This window comes from Schistocerca piceifrons, chromosome 1, assembly GCF_021461385.2.
Source record: "Schistocerca piceifrons isolate TAMUIC-IGC-003096 chromosome 1, iqSchPice1.1, whole genome shotgun sequence".
In the NCBI taxonomy this organism is placed as follows: Eukaryota; Metazoa; Arthropoda; class Insecta; order Orthoptera; family Acrididae; genus Schistocerca; species Schistocerca piceifrons.
Genome location: NC_060138.1, coordinates 680894435 through 680918470, shown reverse-complemented (window position 1 = coordinate 680918470; position 24036 = coordinate 680894435). Strand labels below are relative to the sequence as shown.

General features: G+C 38.8%; 1 protein-coding gene and 1 pseudogene across 4 annotated transcripts in view; one reads left to right on the top strand and one right to left on the bottom strand.

Moving 5' to 3' along the window:
- The window catches only part of LOC124788711 (choline transporter-like protein 4), a 266397-nt gene that overhangs the window by 127975 nt on the left and 114386 nt on the right, over positions 1 to 24036 (bottom strand). The window lies entirely within an intron of this gene.
- On the top strand, positions 22106 to 22223 carry LOC124722338 (annotated as a pseudogene).

Here is a 24036-nt window from a genome sequence, read left to right as displayed (position 1 = left end):
CAAAATAAATCTCAGGTGAACAGCCTGGTATGAGTGTGCATAGGACACAATATTTTGGCAATCGACCACATTGTCATCATCAGGTGCATTGATGTACTGACCGGCAGTGGGCCGGCGCCATGTATATATAGGACAATCCCCCTCCCGCTCCTCGCTCAGGCACTTCCTATGAGTCGGTGCGGTCCGGGCCCCGCGAATTGTCCAGGTACAGCATCTGTTCTGCTGCCGTCTGGATGCTGCGTCCTAGGTCTTCTTGTTCAGGAGGGTCTGCCGGCACCAATCTCACTATTCTTCCCTCCTCCCCCGAAGTCGGTACACTCTGGGAAATATCCGTTTTCTTTTTAATCCAGGTGATTGCGGGTTCCCACGCCTTGCTAAGGATGTAACTGCTGTCACGATTTAGTTGTGGCTCCCTTACTCTGATCTCTATGGCTTCTTTGATGACACAGTCCCAGTATTTGGAAGTCAGTGTCAGGACTTTGGTTTGATCATAATCCATGCTGTGGAGTTCCGACAGGCAATGCTCAGTGATTGCCGACTTATTGGGCTGTTGCAGTCTAGTGTGCCGTTGATGTTCTCGGCATGGGTCCTCAATGGAACGAATGGTCTGCCCTATGTATACACTACCACATTGGCAAGGTATCTGATGAACCCCTGATTTACGTAGATCAAGGTTGTCCTTGACACTACCAAGAAGGCTCTTGATTTTGCTTGGAGGACGGAAGATGGTTTTCACTTGGTGTTTACGTAAAATGCGTCTAATTTTTCCAGATAAGGCCCCCCAAAACAAAATAATAGCCAAGGCCGCCTCCTCCTGAGGTTCATCCTCAGTTTCTGCCGGTGCTGCAGGTGTGGGATGTAGAGCCTTCCGAATTTGCCTTTCCTTGTAACCGTTCCTCCGAAACACGATTTTTAGATGGCCCAATTCTTGTTGGCGTCTGTCTCTGTCGGAGATGGTGTGAGCTCTGTGTACAAGAGTTTTGAGCACACCATTCTTTTGTGTTGGGTAGTGGCTGCTATCCGCATGTAGGTACAAATCGGTGTGTGTCTTCTTCCTACACATGCTGTGGCTCAAAGTGCCGTCAGCTCGTCTTATAATCAAAAGATCTAGGAAAGGGAGCATCCCAACCGTTTCAATCTCCATGGTGAACTTAATATTCTCGTGTCTGGAGTTGAGATGTGTGAGGAAGTCTGCCAGTTTATCTCTTCCGTGTGACCAGATAACAAAGGTATCATCCACATATCTAAAGAAACAGGTGGGTGTTCCCATAGGGACCACAAACACTAATGACAGGGTGCACAGAGGCCTTTTGTAATATATCACACCTCCCCTGGCTGCAGCATAATTGCTTCTGTTAAGCTTTGTGGTGTTAGCTATTGTTTTCTTCTTTATTTTTTTAACCATAAAGTATTTCTTTATAGCTGATACATACTCACTTAAATAGCATTTGTCTCTGCTGCCAACTCATTTTCATCTGTTATGAAATAAATGAGGACAGGGTGAGGAAAATGTATCTTGTCTTCTCCTTCTAACCATGGAAGAGGGCAGATGAAAAAAAAGGCATGCTCATGTCTTTGTTTCCTAATTTATAATAAGAATTTTAAAATACAATAGTGTCGACTACATTATGAAACTACTTTTGCGACAGCAAAACTGTGCCTTTTTCAACTGTGTTTACTGCTGTGTTAGTGAGTGATCTTTTGCAATGGCAAAATAGTCATTTATCAGGTTTTGAAATAGAGCAGTTGCTTTTAGAAAGTGATGATAATTTCAGTGACAGTTCTGCAAGTTTTCAAGATACAGATGTCAAGACTAAGAAAAGTGACTTTGATTCAGAAACATCTGATGACAAGACACTACTGCAGCAGATGGTACCTAGTGCATGTGTGCATGCTAGTTTGGTTTGTGATCAATGTCAGTTCTGTGGTAACAGTAGTACAGTTGTGGCACCACTTTGCTGACAATAACCTGTATAATTCACTAGGCACTGTCAGCAGAAAACTATTCAAAATTCGCCTGATTGTGGAGCATCTGTGCATGAATTCAGATCACTATACATGCCAGAAAGGAACCTCGCCACTGATGAATTGTTGTTGCTCTGGAAAGGATGACTTGGACAGAAGCAATTTATTCCATCAAAGTGCAGCAGATTCAGCATCCAATTCTATGGCCTATGTGAAAGCAGCTCGGGGTATCTACGGAATTTTATTGTTTAAACCGGAAAAGACAATAATTATGGTAACCACTATCCAGAAGAAACAATAAGAACTCAAATTGTTTTGGAGCGTGCACATGACCTCTTCAAGAAGGGTCACTGCATTCATCTGGATAACTGGTACACCAATCCAGATTTGGTTTAAAAACTAACCAGCTGTACAGGAAGGAGTATGCCGACTTCATAAAAATGGAAAAACTGGAGAAGGGAAGAGTACATAACAGGGAACAGAGGAAACAGGTGTAATGAAATGTAAGGACAAAAATTATGTTGTTGTAGTCAGTACCTTCACTTTTAAATGTGAACTTGAATAAGGGAATCATTCAACAGTCACATGTTGTTATTGATTACAACAAGAATATAGGAGGCATGGCCGGAGTAGGCTGAAAACTATTATCAGAAGCTTTTCTGCCACTTGTTGGACACTGCAATGCCTCAATCCATATGTTCTATATTAGAAACACAGTGAAACTAAATAGAATGAGCATTAGGATTAGTCTTGGCAGACAGTTGGCCATATCTTCAACACAACAAGGGAAATCAGTAGGGCACCCACCTCAAAGACCGAAAGCAACACGCCTTACTGCCAGGCATTTTCTAGACCTTCTGCCACCCACAACAAAGAAGAGACCAACAAAGAAGTGTGTGATGTCCTGAAAGAAGGCCTTTGCGAAGAGACTTCATACTGGTGTGCAGAATGTGAAGTTTCTTTGTGTGCAGCACCTTGCTTCAAAATTTTTTCTCACTGAAAATGACTTGTAATATCATGACAACAGATTTTTGTTAACTTCTACAATTCATTTTATTCATTCCCAACCATTATCAATTCAATTCAAACATGAACGAAAACTTTTATGTATGAGAAAATTACACAGCACCACCACACCAGGGCTTGCTGGCATGACTGAAGAAGAGGCATGCACTCATGAACTACACACTTAATAGGCTAAATAGATTGGCATTGGAAATGACAAAAAGAGTAGGTTCATCAGATGGGTTAACTGCAAAAGTAAACAGCATGACTGGGTCACAGGCTTTGTCTACACAAAATGTTCAGATGGAAACAATAAAGGACACATTACCAAATAAATTTGTACAGCATGAACAAGATTTAGATAACAAATTTTATGAACAGGAAAACAATTTAATGGAAAAGTTATAAAACATGGAAACCATATTAGAAATAAAATGTGGTACATGGAGTTGACAAAGACATAAACAAATACTGAAAATGTTTGATGACCAATTTATGGAGTGGTATGAAATGCAAGGTAAAAACTCTTAGATGGAGAAAAGCACTGGCCGAGGAATTATTGGATGAAATTCAAGAGGTTTTAATGGCTACAAGCTGCAGACAGATGTGCACACAGCAGAAATTATCAGAACCCATATCAATGCATTATAGAACAACCATGAGAAGTGCAAATGCAAGATTTTGGAAAGGACAGGCAAGATATATGGAACCTTAGTCAGTAATTAGAAACAGTAAAAGAAGCTTTAATTTCTAACATAGAAAGAGTTAAACAAGAGACAAAGTAAATTATGGGTCAAGTTGAAGCAAATAGTATTTGGATCCCCAAGGATGATGATTTGACATTAAAAAGTTAATGAACAAAACTCAGTCAGTTGAGATAGTGAGTTGGGAATGCCACTAGTACATAAAATGTTAATGTTGTGAGAACTGATGGTGGGATGTGGAGGGGGGGGGGGGGGGGGGGGAGGTGCTAGGATATAATGACCACATACATCATAGAGGATAATATGATTCGACACACACAAATTTCTGCATTCATACCCAGAAAACATGAAATTCACTAGTGGTATTCATAAAAAGTTTTCACAGTTTTCTGTCACAAACTTAGACAGGAAACCAGATGATCAGTTTAGTCAGAGGTTACATGCAGTGTGACACAGCTTTGTGGACAGTGGAAGGTGGTGATGCTTATGAGACTTACAAAGAGTTTGAAAGTGCATTTTTGTCAAAATACTGGTCACATGGGTTCAGGAGAGATTATGGAAAGAGGTTTCCAATCTGGAGCCATCCAACGTAAGACAATGCAGATATTTTGGAAAGTATTTACATCAGGCAAAGCACTGGGACAGGAACATGCCACCAGTAGATATCTCATGGATTTTAAAGGGAAAACTATCACTACACATCAGAGGAAAGCCATTAACAGTACCAAATTACAATTTACCAGAATTTCTGGAGGCACTTTATGGTATTGATATGTTAGAGGAAGGTAGTAGAGCTGTGAGTGGACAGAATTTTAGGATGTCATGGAATAGTGGAAGAAATTATGAAAATGATGGAAACATGAGCTCCAGAAGATCAAATGGGACAGATGCACAACAGAAGAGCAGTGGAGGAGACAGAAGAAAAACAAGCGACTGCACACATGATGTGAACAACAGTAGAAGGCATTGGCAATCACATAGCAACCAGAGGTTCCAACCTGGCTGCTGCAAACACAATGCTGTTGTTTCCTATAAAGAGCCTGAAGTTAGGAAGACACAACAATAACTGAAAAGTAAGAATTCAGGAGGTTTAGATGAGGTTTTTATCTCTGTTGTGAAGGCAGGATTAGATAGCTCCATTAACAAACATAATAAATGAATCCTTTAGTTCAGGTGTTTTCCCAAAGTACCTCAAGCATGCTCAAGTGGTGCCCTTACCAAAGAAAGGTAATGCAGGAAGTATTGAAACCTACAAGCCAATTTCACTGCTGCCTTCACTCTCAAAAATAACTGAGAAAGGGAGACTGATAAGTTACTTGAATAAATGCAAGCTCTTTTATTGAAGTACACTCTGGCTTCAGAATTGGAAGACATACAAAATCGTACGTTGTAGACTTCACAAAAGTGGTACTTAAAGCTCTTGATAGGGTTGACTGTGTTTCAGGCATTTTCCTAGACTTGTCCTAGACTTCCGGCACTGTTGGCCATAAGATACTAGTGAGTAAGCTAGAAGTGCTAAGTATAAGAGGAACAGTGAATGACTGGTTTCAGAAAAAAGGATACAAAAGATAGAGATTGTCACACATCTGCTGATGACAAATTTTTAATAAAACAATTGTCAGACAAGAAATACATAAAAATATGTGTTACTTAGGGTAGTGCACTGGGTCCAATACTGTTCTTAATATACGAGGTGCACAATAAAGTAATGAGACTGATTTTCTTTGCAAGATGTGGCAACCCTGCAGGCTTGTGTAGGCATAATAGCTTTGACCTTGCTCTATAAGCTGCTTCTAGTCCAAGCGGCACATCGATGCAACTGCTCAGTCGTGAGTTGTGTTGTAATAAGTTAACAAGTGTTTGTGTCTCATGTCACGGAAATGGAACCGCATAATATTGCGCAATGGTATGCCATTTCTTTTTGCGTTAAATTGGGTGAAAACATGACGACAACTTATGGCAAGCTTCAGAAGGCTTTTGGAGAGGAGGTTATGTCAAGAGCTCAAGTTTTTAGTTGGCATAAAAAGTTTAGTGAAGGTAGAACAAATGTCGAAGATGAAGACCGCAGTGGATGACCATCAACCTCACAGACAGATGTCAACTCGGCCAGGGTGCATGAACTCATATGATATGATCGAAGATTATCCATGAAATTGATTGCAGGAGAACTGAACATCAATCAAGAAACAGTATGTCTAATAATAACTGAAGATCTTGTTTGAGAAAAAAAATGGTCCCCAAAAATCTCACACCACAACAGCGAGAAACAAGGAAAAATAACCTTAAAACAAATTTCAGTACTACCACAGCCACCTTATTCATCAGATAACACTGTGGGTGACTTTTTCTATTTTGAAGAGTCAAATGGTGGTCAAGGGACACAATTTTCAAACAACACAAGATGTCCAAAAAGCTGTGATGAGGGTCTTGGAGGATATTACAGAAGATGAGTTCCAGAAATGTTACCATCAATGGCAGAAGTGCTGGAAAAAATGTGTGCAATCAGAGTGGAACTACTTTGAAGAAGACAACACTAAACTTGACTAATACAGTAAGCAACATTTTTTTTCACATCAGTCTCATTACTTTATTGTCATACCTCATATACCAATGACAGTAACATTATGGTCACCATTAAAACTTAAGAACTCCTACTAGGCAAAGAAAATAAAACCTTCGAGGATGTTTACAATTGGGCAGTATGTAATAAATTTACACTGAACATAAAGAAAACAAACAGTATTCACTTCAGCATGAAAAGAGGAAGCAACTCATTCACTTTAATCATAGATGATAAATCTATAGATTGTGTAGCAAACACAAAGTTTTTAGGGATGACTATTGGTTGTCAGCTAACATGGAGTAAATACACAAAGATACTGGCAAAAAGAATGTCATTAGTATGTGACACTCTTACTTTGTAAAAGTCTATGTCTTATGGTGACATACTGTGGCTACATACACTCAATTCATAGCATGCGTTTCTTTTTTGGGGAGTGAAGATCAAAACATGAATGTGGTTTTTAAACTGCAGAAAAGGCTCATAACAATAATAACTGGAAGTAGAAGTTGGGCTTATTGTCAAAGAGCTATTTAAAAAACTGGGCATCCTTAATGTACCAAGTGAATACATATACAAATCTGTGGTGCATATCGGGAAAAATATTAATGAATGCTGCATTAACAGTTCTACACTTAATGATGGAACAAGAGCCAGTTTGGAGTTACATTTACCTGGGTAAAACAAACAAAAAATTCAAAACAGTATTTTATATCATGGAATAAAATTGTGTAATAAATTTCCAAATGAACTGAAAAAGATTATGGCACTAAAACACATTTGTTTAAAAAGGCAGCTAAAATGTTCTTCACAAGTAATGCATATTACATAACTAAAGATTACTTAGAGGACTCAGAGTAGTGGATAGTAATGAAAGAGGACAACTACAGCACCTTGTCACACTTCAGTACTTCATTATGGTTTATTGGTTTCACAAGGCTCTTGTGTCAAGATGCATAGTGTGTGATAGTAATGTCTGCTGGCTTAGTTTTTCAGGTGGGCAGTAACAGGCACAGCAGCATCTTCTCAGTCTAGGAATCATCAGTGGATGTCTTAGTGTGAGTGACTGCAAAGAGAGGAACTATGTTTTACATAGCAAGTGAATTGAAACAGTCCAGGAGTCATAAGTGAGTATCCTCAGTGTGTGGGCAGTGAAGAAAAAATGTGCACAAATGAAGAACCATTATTCATTAGAGAATTATTGAATCAGCAGTGTGGCTATTAACACTGACCTCATACAGGAGAGTATGGAGCTGCTTTGTCCAACCATCCACATTTGGGATTTTCATGGTTTTCCTGGATTGCTGAGACAAATGCAGGGATGGTTCCTTAGTCAAGGCCACAGCCAACCATGATCATTTGTCCTATCCACATAGGCTACCTGTCCCATCCTCCAAAAACATGTTATGTATGCTGTGTGTTATATTTTGGCCCATTGATGGCACTGTATTACCTTGACAAATTCTATATCATTGTGAAATATCCTTGGATAGACAGACAGACAGATGGATAAATAAATGACATTAATGGGAGGGTTGACTGACAATGACAATAGAATAATAATAACCAAAATGATGCACACCAATGGACTAACAGGGATACAAACCAGAAAAGAGGTGGACAGATACACCATGATTGGGAAAACTGAGTGTAGTCAAAACTAGCTCCGAATCATTGACCAAAGGCATGGGAAGGGGCAGTGTGAAAGAAATAAAGCTATTAGTGTGCCCTGGTATGAAAGTTCCCAGCAGATTAAAACTGCATGCCAGACCAAGACTCGAACCATTGCATTTCATAGGCAGGTGCTTTACTGACTGAGCTACCTAAGCACAACTCACAAGCAGCCCTCACAGCTTTACTTTCACCAGTACCTCATCTCTTACCTTCCAAACTTCACAGAAGCTCTCCTGGAAAACTTGCAGGACTAGCACTCCTGGAAGAAAACTTTTTTAAGCTATTATGTTGCAACAATTGGGAACAAATTGAAGAATAATTAAAATCCAAGAAATGAAGATCCAAAATAACAAAATGTAACACTCAGGAATTACAGCAATCAGCAGTTAACATGAACATAAGTGAAATAACAGTTGTATCAACAGTGGATACAGACTCAGATCTGAGTTTAGTTTCTGCAGATTTATTTTGCGGACTGAATTACAACAAAATATTGACATTGTCAATCAATGACATAAGACTGGTAACAGCTGCTAGACAGTGAAAGAAGCCTATTAAGCTGCTAATCCATTCAGAATCAAAATCAAAGGGATGGAAAGTGGAACATTAATTTTTGGTGATTGGAGATTTGTTTATTGACTGTGTTTTAGGAACTGATTCTTTACAGGATGAGGATGCAATGATCAACCTTTCTGCTGGCAAGTTAATGATTTGTAGTGAAAGAGATTTTATTGAGGCTTATTTGCTAATATCCAACACCATGCATGGGAGGTTCTGTGATCAAATACAAATATGAATAGCAGGTACTAAAAGCAGGCTCCTACAGGAAGTATATGCAGCAGAACAGGTTGGAATGAATGTCATGGAAGCAATTTCAGAAAAAATAAATGAAACAGATTAATTACAATGCCATGTACAAGCAGGAGCTGAAGGATGTACTGTGTGAATATTAAGATGTTTTAAAGGAACAACATAGAATAACTAAATAATATGAATCAAACAATGGAAAATCCAGGATGGAATGTAATGGTACTATGAAAAGGATAGTTGCTACTCACCATATAGCTGAGATGCTGAGTTGCAGGTAGGCACAATAAATAGACTGACAGAAAATGAACTGTCACCCAACAAGGCCTTCATTGGAAATAGACGACATACACACACAAATGCAACTCACACACATATGACCACAGTCTCTGGCTGCTGAGGCCATAATATGAATGTAATCTGGATGTAAGAACCCATGAGCCATTTTGCTTACACCAGGGGTATACAGATTTGCTAGTACCACTGGCTGCAAATCCCTCACTGTGATGACACAAAGGCTGCAAGTTCAAAAATAAAGTGCTAGAAGACAAGTTATTACTCTGAATTGCGATCCCATTGCCTCAATTCCAGGTAGACTGGGCTCAAAACAATTGAGTTCTACAGTGGCCTGCTCTCTCCTTTTTGGGAAGGAATGAAAAATGAGTAAATTAATAATAATAATAATAATATATTACAAGAATTAACAGTGATGGGTGGGTCTATATCTACATCTAGGCAGAGAGTACTTTGTGTACCACTGCCACTTTCCCATTTTCCTGTTCCAGTCGTATATTGAGTGTGAGAAAACAGATTGCTGATAAGCCTCCACATGGGCTCAAATCTCTCTGATTTTATCTTCATGGTCTTTTTGCGAGATATACACAGCAGGAACCAATATACTGAGTGACTCTTCTAGGAACACACAGTCTCAGAACTTTAACAGTAGACCATACCATAACGCAGAATGCCTGTCTTGCATCATCTGCCACTGGAGTTGGCTGAGTATCTTCATGATACTTCTGTGCTCATTTAATGAACCTGTAGCAAAATGAATCCTATCTGGTGCGGATCCCAAAAATCCTATCTGGTGTGGATCGCAAACTGATGAGAAATATTCAAGTATTACCCAAATGAGCATCTTGAAAGTTACTTTCTTTGTTGATGGACTACATTTCCTGAGAATTCTCCCAATGAATCTCAGTTGGTATCTGCATGCCTGAAGTTACTTTTACATCTAAAGACTTTTATCACTTCAGAATGACATGCTGTGTTCTGGTTGCTATAAACTTTTCAGTCCAATCAGATAGTTGATATGATATTCCATACGCTTGTATTCTGTTCTTAGGCAGCATGGAAAAACCGTATCAAATGTGTTCTGGAAGTCAAGGAACACAACATCCACATGGGTATCTGTATCTACTGCTTTCTGGGTGTTATGGATGAATAGAAGGAGCTGGGTTTCATGAATCTATTGTTTTCAGAACCTATGTTGATTACTTCAGAGGAGATTTTTGGTAGCCAGAAAGGTCTTTGCACATATGGGCCAAATGATCAGAAGTAAATAGAGAAATTAAACAGATGTTAGATTGACAAGATGCAAGGGCCATCAATCAGTAACAACACACCCACAAAATTTGGAAGAGCATTTACAGAAGTTTCATAGAGTACAGTACTTGCCAAATATGTTTTATTGTATCCAGAATGAGATTTTCACTCTGCAGCGAAGTGTGCGCTGATATGAAACTTCCTGGCAGATTAAAACTGTGTGCCCGACCGAGACTCGAACTCGGGACCTTTGCCTTTCGCGGGCAAGTGCTCTACCAACTGAGCTACCAAAGCACGACTCACGCCCGGTACTCACAGCTTTACTTCTGCCAGTACCTCGCAGGAGAGCTTCTGTAAAGTTTGGAAGGTAGGAGACGAGGTACTGGCAGAAGTAAAGCTGTGAGTACCGGGCGTGAGTCGTGCTTCGGTAGCTCAGTTGGTAGAGCACTTGCCCGCGAAAGGCAAAGGTCCCGAGTTCGAGTCTCGGTCGGGCACACAGTTTTAATCTGCCAGGAAGTTTCATGTTTTATTGTATCTTATTGGCAGGTACCTTTGACAAAAGAATCACAGAGGTGTACCACATTTATATTTAACAGAAAAAGATACCAAATTAAAGTTCTACTGATTGGTTTGAATAAGCCTCTAACAAAGTGTTGGGACCATAATTATTAGATCAACTACATGTTTATGTTGATGACTTGTTAATAACTACTACAACACAGCAAGAACATTTGGAATTAATAAGAGAGATGGGCTACTACAAGAGTGTCAAAGAGTTAGAGTTACAGCAAATCTTAAAAATTTAAAGTCTGGAAGGACAGAGATCAAATTTCTTGATCATATCATTTCTTCACTAGGATAATACCTGATTGACATAAGATTACATCAGTAAAAATCTTCCAACATCACAGTTAAAAAGCAGTTGTGGTCATTCATTTGATTATATTCTTTCTATTGAAGATTTCTTCCAAAGCAGGGACTGAATAGTGAAGCTATAAACTGACTCTTAAAGAACCATATGACAAAGGCAGGAACAGCAGAAAATTAATCAGCTTTGTACATAATTAGATAGGAACTGAGTCAAGCCAAGATCTAATATGATCTAGATTTAATCTTTGATTTTGGTTTAACAACTGATGGTTCACATGTTGGGGGTGGAAGATTTTTTGTTTCAAATTCAAACTATTAATGAAGAACTAAAATTCTGCACTACTTGGATTGCAAGAAGAGTGTTAATAGACTGTGAGAAGTCACATTCTACCAACTAAGAAAAATCACATGTATCTACATCACTTTTCATATTTGTATTATAGATGTCTTTAATTTTATGTTTACATTTGCATGCACAAAGGAGTATTGAAATTCAAGTAATATGTGTTACATTTATTCAAGGACCTCATAAATGTGCACAGCAAAGGCATTTTGCTTTGTTTTAAAGTATGTGCTAGGAAAAGTGTTAAGTGGAACTTTGATTGTGACAGCTATTTAACAAGAACGTGTAAGATTGTTAACAGCATGTGGAGATTTAGTATTAATGACTGAAGTTAGTATTTTACTTACAAACATGTTAAATCTGTGCAAGGCACTTACTAATGTTATCTTTAAATATTATTTAGTGAGTAATCAACAATTATGAAAAGGGTAAATTCCTAATCACCATCAAGATGACATATTCATTTGCAGATAGGCACAATGAAAACACTTTTACACACTAAGCTTTCAGCCAAAGCCTCCTTCAGAAAAGGATGAAAAACAAATACAAATGACATAAGCAGGGACAGCTTCATCAACTGAGACTGCAGCTATAATCTTAGCAAGCTTGGGAACCAGAATTGAGTGTAATTTAGAAGACTCACAGTGAACATAATGATCTGGTGACCAGGATGGACAGAGCACCTACATCAACACTACCACAGATGCTGACACTAGCATGTCTGTGACTGCTGCTGTATGGCTGCAGCATGCAGAGGGAAAGGCTCATGGGGAGAAGGGATATAAGTTGGCCAAATGACTTCAGGAGCCCAGTTTGTGAGTGCATGGTGGCAACATGTCTGATCACCAAAGTACTGTGACCTTTGAACACTATAACTGGCAATACACCTGCAGACTGTTAGATCATCAGATATGCCAGGAGAAACTGAAGAATCACATCATATACCTTTGTAAGGATAGGACGTATTGCAACATGCAGAAATTCGACAAGCTGCACCACTGAAGGTGTCGTGTGTTCAATGATCTTGCATTTCTGAATAGATGTTGTGCCCAGCAAGTTGTGCCAAACTTTGCTAAGGTCAGGCATGGCATCAATTCTGCAGCAGGCAGGACAATTAAGAAGCAGGCCAGCCTTGCCGTGGTACATGAGAGAGTGCACTTTACCTGCCAGAGCCTTGAGTACAACTCCCAGGAACTATATAGACGACAGTTACATCTGGTCAATCATTTCAACTCCAGACCTGAGACTGCATTGATGGTTTATCTGGGTTACAGCTAATTCTGCACACAGGTGGGACATCAAATATCAAAATTCTCGAGTCTCTCTGTCAAACTGTCAATGGAGGCCCAATGCAAGCTGGTCGTTAATCTGACTGACACGGAGCTGAGTGGCAATGTATTTTCAGTTCCAGAGAAGGGACTTAACTTTGCTCCCACCTCTAAGTTCACACTGGTCATGGACACCATCAGTGCAGTTGAACAGATTGCGGTGTGCCTACATACGAAGTCGAACATTACGAGCCAAGATGGCAGCTATTCATAATCTTAGAGAGTGCCCTGAAATTGTTGTCTTACCTGCTGACAAAGGCAACAGTACAGTCATTATTTCCAACAATTTAAATTGAGAAGATGTAGAGCCTGCTAGATGATGACTCCTACAGGAAAATCAATGATGACTCCACAAAGAAGGTGGATAACTAGCCTAGGACTCTTCTCAAGGATATGGACTTACCAGAAATGGTTGCCAAGAAATTGTTATGTCAAGGACCTGTGCCAAAAGACTTTATGGACTCCCTAAAGTCCACAAAGATGAGGTGCCATTGCAACCCATAGTCAGCAACATTAGAGCACCTATATATTTGATGGCAAAATACCTGACAGAGATACTAAGCCCTCATGTGGGTAAATGACTTTATCGTACCTGCAATTTTGTGGATTTTGTAAAATGCCTCGAAAACTTCACGGTGAAAGACTCAGATATCCTGGCGAGTTTTGATGTCATTTTGTTATTCACCAGGGTGCCTCTATGAGAATCTAGGCTTATTGGTCAGAAATTTGACAAGAAGACCACCAACCTGCTCAAGCATATCCTAACCACCACATATTTTCTGTTTAATGGAAAATACTTTGAGCAAACAGAAGGAGTCACAGTGGGCAGCCCACAATTGCCCGTGGCTGCGAATTTGTATATGGAGTACTTTGAGGAGGAAGCCCTGGCATAAAACAAAAGAAAACCCACATGTTTTTTTCCGTTACGTGGATGACGTGTTTGTCATCTGGCCCCTTAGAAAGAACAGGCTCCTTGACTTCCTTAGACATCTGAACTCCATAAAGCCAAACATCAAATTCACTATGGAGATCAAAGCAGAAGCAAGATTGCAATTCCTGGATGTCATGGTCAAGAGAAGAGCTGATGGCACCCTGGGCCAGGGTGTGTATCAGAAGAAAATCCACACTGATCTGTATTTGCATGCAGACCACTGCCACCATGCTTTGCAGAGAAATGGGGTACTACAAACACTAGTACACAGGACATGCACCATCTGCAGAGGGTCTGACCAGGAGCTGGAACAGCTCAGAACTGTGTTCCAAGAAAACAGGTATCCAGAATGGCAGATTATGTATGCCCTGTGCCACACCACAACAGTACAACCTATGGAGATGGAAGAAGTCGTGGAGGAAGAGGCAGCCAATAGCGTTATACCATACACTGGTGCACTATTGAAAAAAATTGGGTGCATACTGAAGAAGTACTGAAGAAAAACTATCTTTTACCCAACCAATACAACATGAGAATTATTGGGAAGCCTCAAAGACAATCTCAATTTGTGGAAGGCTGGCATATACTAGATTCAATGTGAATGTGGAAAGACATATATTGGACAGACAGTACACACCATCAAAGATCACTGCCAAGAATATCAGGGGGCACACTCGACTGATGTATTCCAATAAGTCAGTAGTTGCAGAGCACTGTTTGTCCATGAATCACACAACAGAGTATGATGGTACCAGGATCTTGGCACAGAATTACAAATACTGGGACAATGTCACTAGAGAGGCCATAGAAATTCACACCAGCAATGATCTCATCAACTGAGATTGTGGCTACAATCTTAGCAAGGCTTGGGAACCAGCTCTGAGTTTAATTTAGAAGACTCTCAGCAAACAAAACAATCTAGTGACCACGGTGGACAGAGCACCTTCATCAATGCTACCACAGACACTGACACTGACACTAGTGTCTCCGCAACCATCGACACATGGTCGTGGACCATGGAGGGAAAGGCTCTGGGGCGAGGGGATATAAGTCGGCTGCATGCTCTAGGAACTCAGTTCGTCAGTGCAGATGATGATGGTGATATGTCTGATTGCCAAAATAGTGTACATGTATAACACTAGGAAATGGTAGTACACCAGGAGAAAATTAAGAATCATATCCTTTTCATAAATGCTGATCTTACAGCCTGGACTATCCATTGTTTGATTTAGTGAGTAATGCCAGCAAAGAAAATTTTAAATCAGCATGAGAAAACAAGAGCACATTATTAGTAACACATGTGTTTGCTAAGGAATTGTAGCATTGACTGCCTATACAACTATTGAGCACTACTAAAAAGGTGAACTAAAGTGAGGTCAAAACAGTAGGAGAAGGAACAGTGGCAAGAACTTGCCTTTAAACAGCCAGTAATGACACAAGACAGGAAATAAGGACACTGATGAACTCAAGCATCATCCTATGATCAGCAAGGTTTTCACAAGTAAGAAATGCCTATACCACAAATGGAATAATGTTACAACACAACACAACACATACAAATAGCAGCTACAAACTGAACAGTGATGTGTTTCAAATGGTCCGTTAATCTTGGCTAGAGTGTCAGCTATATTCTGTGATTACATTGCAAACTTTCAGGGATGATGGGGTAGGGTAAATGTATCAATTCCAGGTAAGGGACCCTGGTACGGAAATGACTGAGTTGAAAGTTATAAGGAAAAATTGTTCTGATAATTCTGACAGAGGTACCGGTACTCTTGTTGCTAAGATCATAGGGTGAGCAACTTTTAGAGGTGGTAGTATGAACCAAAATAAGAAAAAAAAATGTTAAGTGAACATGGGCTCTGGACTGCATGTCTACAGACCTATGAGCACTTGTTCATCTTCACTATTGTGAAACGCATCTTTCTATTGAACAAGTGCCCATAGCTCTTAAGGTATGCATTTTTGAGCCTATGTTTACTAGACCTTTTTCTCTTTTTTTTGGTCCATACTAGATCCTCTGAAAGTTGCATACCCTATAATTTTAGCAACAACAGTCCCAGTACATGTATTCAATGTCAGAGGTATCATAAAGTTTTTTGCTTATATCTTTTGACTCTATTGTTTCCAGACCAGGTCACTTACCTCATTAATACTTTTATCCTTCGCCATCATTTCTGAAAGTTTGTAACAATATCATCAGACCACCCTGTACAGCACATTCTACACGTGTGCTGTGACAGATGCAAATTTTGCGACATATGAACCTAATTAATGACTTACATAAGGAACAAATGATGGAATAAATTCAGCTTTGCCACTGCAAGATGATTAACTTGTTTCACTCTAGGTAGTGCGGATTTCTGTAAGGTGCAGAAGTGTGTTTGTACAAACTGTCTGACATAGTATGTTGCACTTTCCTCACAAAATATGATAGTTAATGGATTCTCTCATGAAGAAATAATTAATTTGCCACATGAGGAATATCATTTATTGTAATATTTTTATATGATAATGTGGAACTAACACTAACAAAATATCTTTCCTTACAGAATATGTCATAAGGGAGTTTGTATGTACGAGGGTTGTTTTTTAAGTATGGGCTGTTTGCGCAGTATAGTCCCGTAGTTCGCGCGGACGCCACAACAAGCAACCGCGCCACTTGCCAGCATCCTTCCCGTTCACACTGATGCAAGTTGCAGCTCTGTAGCTGACATGTACGCATCGCTGTGCTACTTTATAATGTTTACGATTATTGAATCGCCCGCTGCGTGTGAGATACGGTCAGTGATATGTTTTTTGACCGCGAGAAGCCTATCAGCTGCAGAAATTCCTCGTCAGTTAACAGAAGTTTATGGCTTGAATGCAATGAGTGAAGGTAAAGTGTGTCAATGGGTTAGAGAGTTTAAAAATGGCCGTCAAAAGTCCATGACGAAGAACGCTCAGGCCGGCCCTCTGTGATCACTGATGATTTGGTGGCTGCAGTCGAAACAAAGATTCGTGAGGACAGAAGATTCATAATTTCCACTCTTTCTTTGGAATTTCCACAAGCTTCAAGATCGGGTTTGTACAAAATTGTGTCTGAAAACCTAAACTTTAAGAAACTGTGTTCTCGGTGGATACTCAGACTCCTCACAGAGGACCACAAAGGGAAGAGATTTGCCACTTCATTGGACTTTTTAATTTATTATGAGGAAGAAGGGGATGACATGTTGAGTCAAATTGTCACTTGAGATGAAACATGGGTATCCCATATCACTCCCAAAAGCAAGCGACAATCGATGGAAAGGCGACACACAACCTCACCCGTCAAGGTCAAAGCCAAACAGATGCTGTCAAAGCGCAAGATTATGGCAACTGTGTTCTGGGACCGGCGTGGTGTTTTGCTAGTGGACTTTATGCCACAAGGAACGACAATCAACTCAGATGCCTACTGTGCAACTCTAAAGAAGCTCCGCAGAGCAATTCAAAACAAAAGGCGCTGCGTGCTGACAAAAGGAGTTTTGCTCCTGCACGATAACGCTAGGTCTCACACCTCCCAAAATACTCGGGATTTGACTGATTCTTTTGGCTGGGAAGTTTTGGACCATGCACCATACAGCCCCGACCTTGCTCCTAGCGATTTTCACCTTTTCCAGTACCTGAAACACCATCTTGGCGGGCAGCACTTCAATGACGACGATGAAGTGAAAGCGGCCGTGAACTCTTGGCTGTCGGAGCAGGTGGCTGAATTCTTTGAAGAGGGAATTAAAAACTTAGTTGTACGGTATGACAAGTGCTTAAATAAACAAGGCAACTATGTAGAAAAATAGGTAAAAGTGTGTAGAATCAGAAAATAAAAGTTTTTTTACAAAAGTATTTGTATCTTTTTTTAAAATAAAAATGGCCCTTACTTAAAAAACAACCCTCGTACTAAAATATGTATTAATGGTAGTTGTCACTTCCAGCAAACAGATTAACTTCGAAGTTAAGTAAAATATTCAAACACTTGTACAACTTTTGCACATTCTCAGTTCTGAAGAGACAGACCCAAGATAAAGCAACTGCTTGCTAGACATCAACATCATGCCCTACACTCAGCTCATTAAAAATAAAAACAAAGGACATTTTAAATCATTTAATTCTCGTCTGGGCCAATGTCATCCTACTCATAGTTTTCACAAGATATCATTTCCCTTGATCTAATAGTGGTAAATGCCAGGACTATGAAGGCACTGGAGTCTCCCATGAAAACTTTCCATAAATATGAATTAAGTTGTCCAACCCAGCAAATTGCATTATGTTTTACACTAAGTAAATGTTGTTTTGTGTAAACTAGGAGAACTGTTATTGTATCCAAGTATGTTAGGCATCAAGCTTTTTTCTTCAAGTCTTGATGATTCCTCCCTAATATTAAAAAGCTTCATACATCAAGTTCAGTTTTTCTTGACTGTGAAAGCTAAAAATAACAGACAAATCGTGCAAACATACATACATAATACCCATGAAGGGAGTCAAGTGGAGCTGAGCTACAGCAGTAATTAAATTTATAACCATCGAATTGTGCCATAGCTGGGAGTCCTGTAATATATAGCACCTTCCCTGGCTAAGCATTTCCAGCTATGTGGTGTTACATATTGTTTCATCTTAATTTATTTGCTCATGAAGTATTTCTTTATCATTGATAGGCACTCCGCAGTCCAGCCCAAGATGCTGGAGTTACTGGTGATGTGTGCATGAGGTGTGCTTGCTTGTGTGTGTGAATGGTGTGTGTCTCTCTTTTGAGCCGAAAGCTGTGTGTAAGTGTCTTTTAATTGTGCCCGTTTGCAACCTGATGTGTCTTCTTTACAACAAGTAGCAATCTGACTTTTCCTACATTGTTGTCCATTACTGATAATATTTTCCAAAATATGTTTATTGGCTCAATTGAGGATTGCTATTTTAACTTAAATTAGCACTTTTTTCTTCACCCCCCTCCACCCAATATTTCTTCATTGAGTCACTGCTTTTCTTTTTACATTCTTCTCTTCATACTAAATTCTGTCAGGTGAACATCTCAGTAAATCTATGTTTGTGAATTAAGCTTCTAATTTTTGTTCTATCTTGCATGGTATCTTCATTACTGTCAATTTGTTTTTAGATATTCTTTAACTTCTGTTATCCAGTTCTTGCGGTTTCTCATCAACAAGAGTAAGCTTAGAATTTTTCCCTGTTGTTGTCCAATTTAGATAGGTGACCATAACACTGTAATCGTAGTTTCCTGATAGTATCCATGATTTTTCTGTAACTCAATATATTGTGATTTATTTTTCATCCAAACTGCTTATTGACATTTTGATAACAAGATTTTTCTGGCAATTTTTATTTCAAGTTTTTCAGTGACTTATTTCAGATCTGCTGCTAATTATCATGGTTTCACATCCACAAAGATCTTCATTTTTAACAACTGTGTTATAGTGTTATAAATTTTCCCCATGTGATATAAATATTTTATGTATATGTTCTTGATGAGTTTGTATGCTCTCTGTAGTTTTGGAATTTTTTCTTTTTTATCTACCTGATGTAGCTACACTGACTCAATAATTTCTCATAGATACTTAAATTTATCTACTTGGTACATTTTGCCAAATTTGGTGATCAAGGGTTAATTGTTGAGTCATGATTTCATCCATTCCATATAATCCATCTTCTTGTACAAAATTTGGAACAAAGTTTTTGCTGCTGTTTTATGATATTTCTGGACACATTAGTTTACTTATGGTTTGTTATTGAAGAATTGAAGAGGATTGCAATATTTTCAGCAAATGCTAGACAATGAGGGAAATCGGAGCCTTCTGCTAGTACCTTCAGGTTTTTTATGTATTTTTTTTTTATTTTTTTGCAAAACTAAACTGAACAGTAATGTTGATAATCCATCACCTTGTCTGACAATTCTTTTGATTTTGAATGGTTCAGAAAGCTCTCACAAAAATTTAACTTTCTGTTTCATGTTGATCAGAGATAATTTGATCAGGCACTTGTTTTTTGTCAACTTTGAATCCTCTGGTATGCTAAAATGTTTTAATCTGCCAGGAAGTTTAAAATAAATGCACACTTTATTGCAGAATGGAAATTTCATTCTGGAAACATCCCCCAGGCTTTGGCAAAGCCACGTCTCCACAATATCCTTTTTTCCAGGAGTGCTAGTTCTGCAAGTTTTCGCAGAAGAGCTTATGTGAAGTTTGGAAGGTAGGAGACGAGGTACTGGTGGAAGTAAAGCTGTGAGGACTGGTCGTTAGCTGTGCTTGGGTAGTTCAGTTGGTAGAGCGCTTGCCCACAAAAGGCAAAGGTCTCTAGTTTAGTCTTGGTTTGGCTCACAGTTTTAATCCGTCAGGAAGTTTCAGTTGTTCATATGATTTTGAAATGCATCCCTGTTGATTTTTGAACATGTTGTAAGTTGATTTCTGAATGAATTGTAAGTCGATTTTTGAATGTGTGTATAGTGTGCATGTTGTCTGTACCAGGGGAATCCCCATCACATCTAGAAACAAAAAACCTTTCCTGCAGAAAAAAGGGGACAGGGCTGTATGAGCTGAGCTGTATAAATGCAAATGGGTGAATGTCAATTGCTGTTGGTTTACCTGGTTGACTGGGTGTGCTAATGATAACCATTGTTATAATCATTAGCAAAATCCATAGATTCAGACTACCAGAGTGGAAATAAATGACTAAAAGGAATAACAGGTAAGAAAGATTACACATTATCTTGTTGGTGTATCCAGGAAAATGAAATTTTGACATAAAATTTTTGCCACATCATTACACTACTAAGGGCCAGTTCTACAGCCCCAGGTTAGCCGCTGCTTAATTCTATTCTTGGAACAGCGCAAAAAACTCATTGTACAAACATGTAATAGTGCCTAAACATAAAATAAAGGCGGGTAACTGAACCTGTGATTCTGGCAGGGTTAGTGAAGTTAACTGGAGAATGAGTTTTGACAATGGCAGGAATAATAACAGAATTAGTAATGACAAGATTGTTTGTTAGTACAAGGAAGGAGAAGAAACAGGGCAACCACAAATTAAATGGAAGAATATGACGAGTTCAAATTCATATAAATTTTGTACTACTACTACTACTACTACTACTTTTCAATCTCACGCTCGAGAAACTGGAGCAAATGAATGACACGTGAAACTATTTCCTAACATAAAACTTTTTGCTTTTAGTAAGCCTAATAGGCATCTGATATCAGTACTTTGTGAATTACATTTTGTCATGTTATATATGTAAATGAGGTAGATAAAAAAACCATTTTTGCCAAAATAGTATTGCTTATTTGCCATATATTACAGCTGCTGCAATATCAGAAAGGCCTATTTCATTTCATCTAGCAGACAGTGACAAAATAGACGTATCAGATCGAGAAACCACACAAGTCTTGGGTACCATCCGTAATAACAGCTTTTTCAGCATTAGACGATGATGTTTTGATTTTTCATATAGAAAAATATCTAACAAACTTTGCTGAGATAATAGATTCTTTCACAGAGAGGAATGCATCTCATGTAAATCTGTAACAAGATTAGAGAGAAAAAAATTATGGGACTTAAGGATAGAAGAAATGAGTTCTGCCTTGCTTGTCTCTCATCTTTACTGCTTCTATTTCTTGTATTTAATTTTATGTCATACAAAAGAGAAAGTTCTGGCTAATAGCCAATAAAGAGTGCAAATTTTCTGAAGAGTTCTTATTCTCCCGGTCACAAATAATCTCACCCAGTACTAAATGTGAGGTTTTTTTAAGGAGGCAGGATGTAAAACCATTGGACAGGATGTTTTAATTTCCACTGTCCTGAATATGGGGTTGATGGCTTCCATTACAAAATATACATTTGTACACCACAGAGCGAAATACAGTGATGTGCGATAGAAGAATACTGTATGAAGAGGTGTGGCACTGCACTTTGGCACACTTTAGACCAAATAACATGTATAACATGTGATAGTATCATAGTGCCATTTTTGAACAGGATTATGCTCGTTCACATGGATGTATTTCTATGCAATGTCTGTATGATGTTGAGGTACTCCTGTGGCTAACAAGATTCCCAGATTTGTTCCCAATCAAACATATAGGATCAGTTGAGCATCAGCTCTGTCCCAGTGCCAGTATGCAGGATATCAAGGATTGTTATGGGACATCTTGTCTCAGGAGAGGATAAAATGGTCTTATGATACCCTTACCAACCAAATCAGTGCACATCTCCAGGCCAGAGGGAGTGCAAATTCATACTGATATGTGGGCTCATGAGGCCAATTTCTTTGTAAATTTGACTTAATTTTGTAATCACTGGCATGACATCACATAACCTTCTTGGTGCATCATATTTTTTGTCAGGCAGTGTATTTGTCAAGCCAACAGCCTTGCTGCAGTGGTAACACCAGTTCCCATCAGATCACCGAAGTTAAGCACTTTTGGGTTGGGCTAGCACTTGGCTGGGTGACCATCTGGTCTGCCGATTGCTGTTGGTTTAAGTGGGATGCACTCAGCCCTTGTGAGGCAAACTGAGGAGCTACTTGATTGAGAAGTAGCAGCTCTGGACTCATAAGCTGACATATGGCCAGGAGAGCGGTGTGCTGACCACATTTCCCTCCATATCCGCATCCAGTGACACCTTTTGACTGAGCATGACATGGCGGCCAGTCAGTACCGTTGGGCCTTCCAAGGCCTGTTCAGATGGAGTTCAGTAGTTTTAGTGTATTTATCAAACAAACTGTGAATCATTTGCAAACTTATTTTTTGAGATTTATCATTTATTAAATGAATGTTTTACCTCTCGGTGAAAGCTCATAACACATTATTAGACCAGTAATAACTTTAGTCCCTCAATATGTGTCGTCATCTTTTATAGACCTATCAATGTTTTTGCATAATCTTTTCATAATAATCACAAATTACAAAGCATCAATTACTGTGAATGTTCATCCTACAATAATCATATTAATAATATTCTAGTATTATAGGGAAATTTGGTAGCTTCATTCAGAACCAACAAGAAATCTGTCATTAATAGAAACCCTTGGAGAAAAATTCAAATGTTAAGCCTCTGTCCTTGTGTTAAATCTTTACACTGTTGGTAACTCTAAATAGATAGGATTGTAATGATTGTTTTACATAAAGAAATAACACACACACTTTTTGTTCTAACATGAACTATGCAACAGGTTAATGTATTTAAGTGTAAGAGCAGCGTGAAGAACCACCCATAAGAATATTTTTTGGTGGGGACAGAGAAGTGAAACAGATGCTGGATGAGGAGTTTTTGTGAGACGGAGGTGGAAAGTTGTGAGAGGGGATGGAATGTGACATGGAGATATGGTAGCTGTCAGTGAGGTACCAAGCAGCCAAGAAGCAGCAGAAAAAGTCCACACATGCCAGAAGATGTGACTATACACAGACATCAACTCATTAGCCTGCATTCTCTGAGATGCAAAGTCAAATTACAAATTATTCCAGCATAAAACACATTGAGTCTATAATAATTAAACATGCATTAGTCTTGGAATAAAGATTTCCTAAGTTGCATGAAAAAAGAAGACCACTGCCATCTCAAAAAACAGCCCAAATGAATATAAATACTTTATACATGTTGTTTTTGACTACTCAGATAATTCTAATGATAGTTCAGAGTTCAGTATCTAGTAATGTTTATTGAATGCATATATCTTCATTCAAAATGCATGATTCATTTAATCACTGACATTCTCCAAAGTCCATTCCTTCATTAACTTTCTTACAAAAGCCTTAGCAGGAAACAATCACAGAACAAGTAGGGAGCCTGTTGGAGTCAACTTGCAGAAGTCAGGGCAACAAGTCAGCAAGTAAGTGAATTAAACTGCTCTATAGGTCTGTGACCAGCTAGAACAACAGATGGCAACATTATCAACTGACTTGTCTTCTTTTTACTTAATTAAATCTCTCATTTTAATTACATCAGATACTACTGGACACAGACAATTATTTACAACTTCTTTTTTGCTTTCTTTTAAGAAATTAGTTACAAACTTCAGAAGACAATATTTACTATGTTTTGGTATGGTGTTAATTGGGCTCAATTTGTTCCATGAGCATGAAGTTGTTGGGAGTATTGATGGCAAGATGGGCATGATGGCTCTGAACCAATATACAGCACTTGATGATTATGCAAAAGGAAAAAAAAGATAAAGAGAAGTTAGATTAGGAAGGAACATCATGACCCCAAGGGAAAGTTCTCTACAGTTCAGATGGGAGACAAGATTTTGGTTCAGATCACAAGTCTTACAAAATAGAGTCTGAAATACCAAA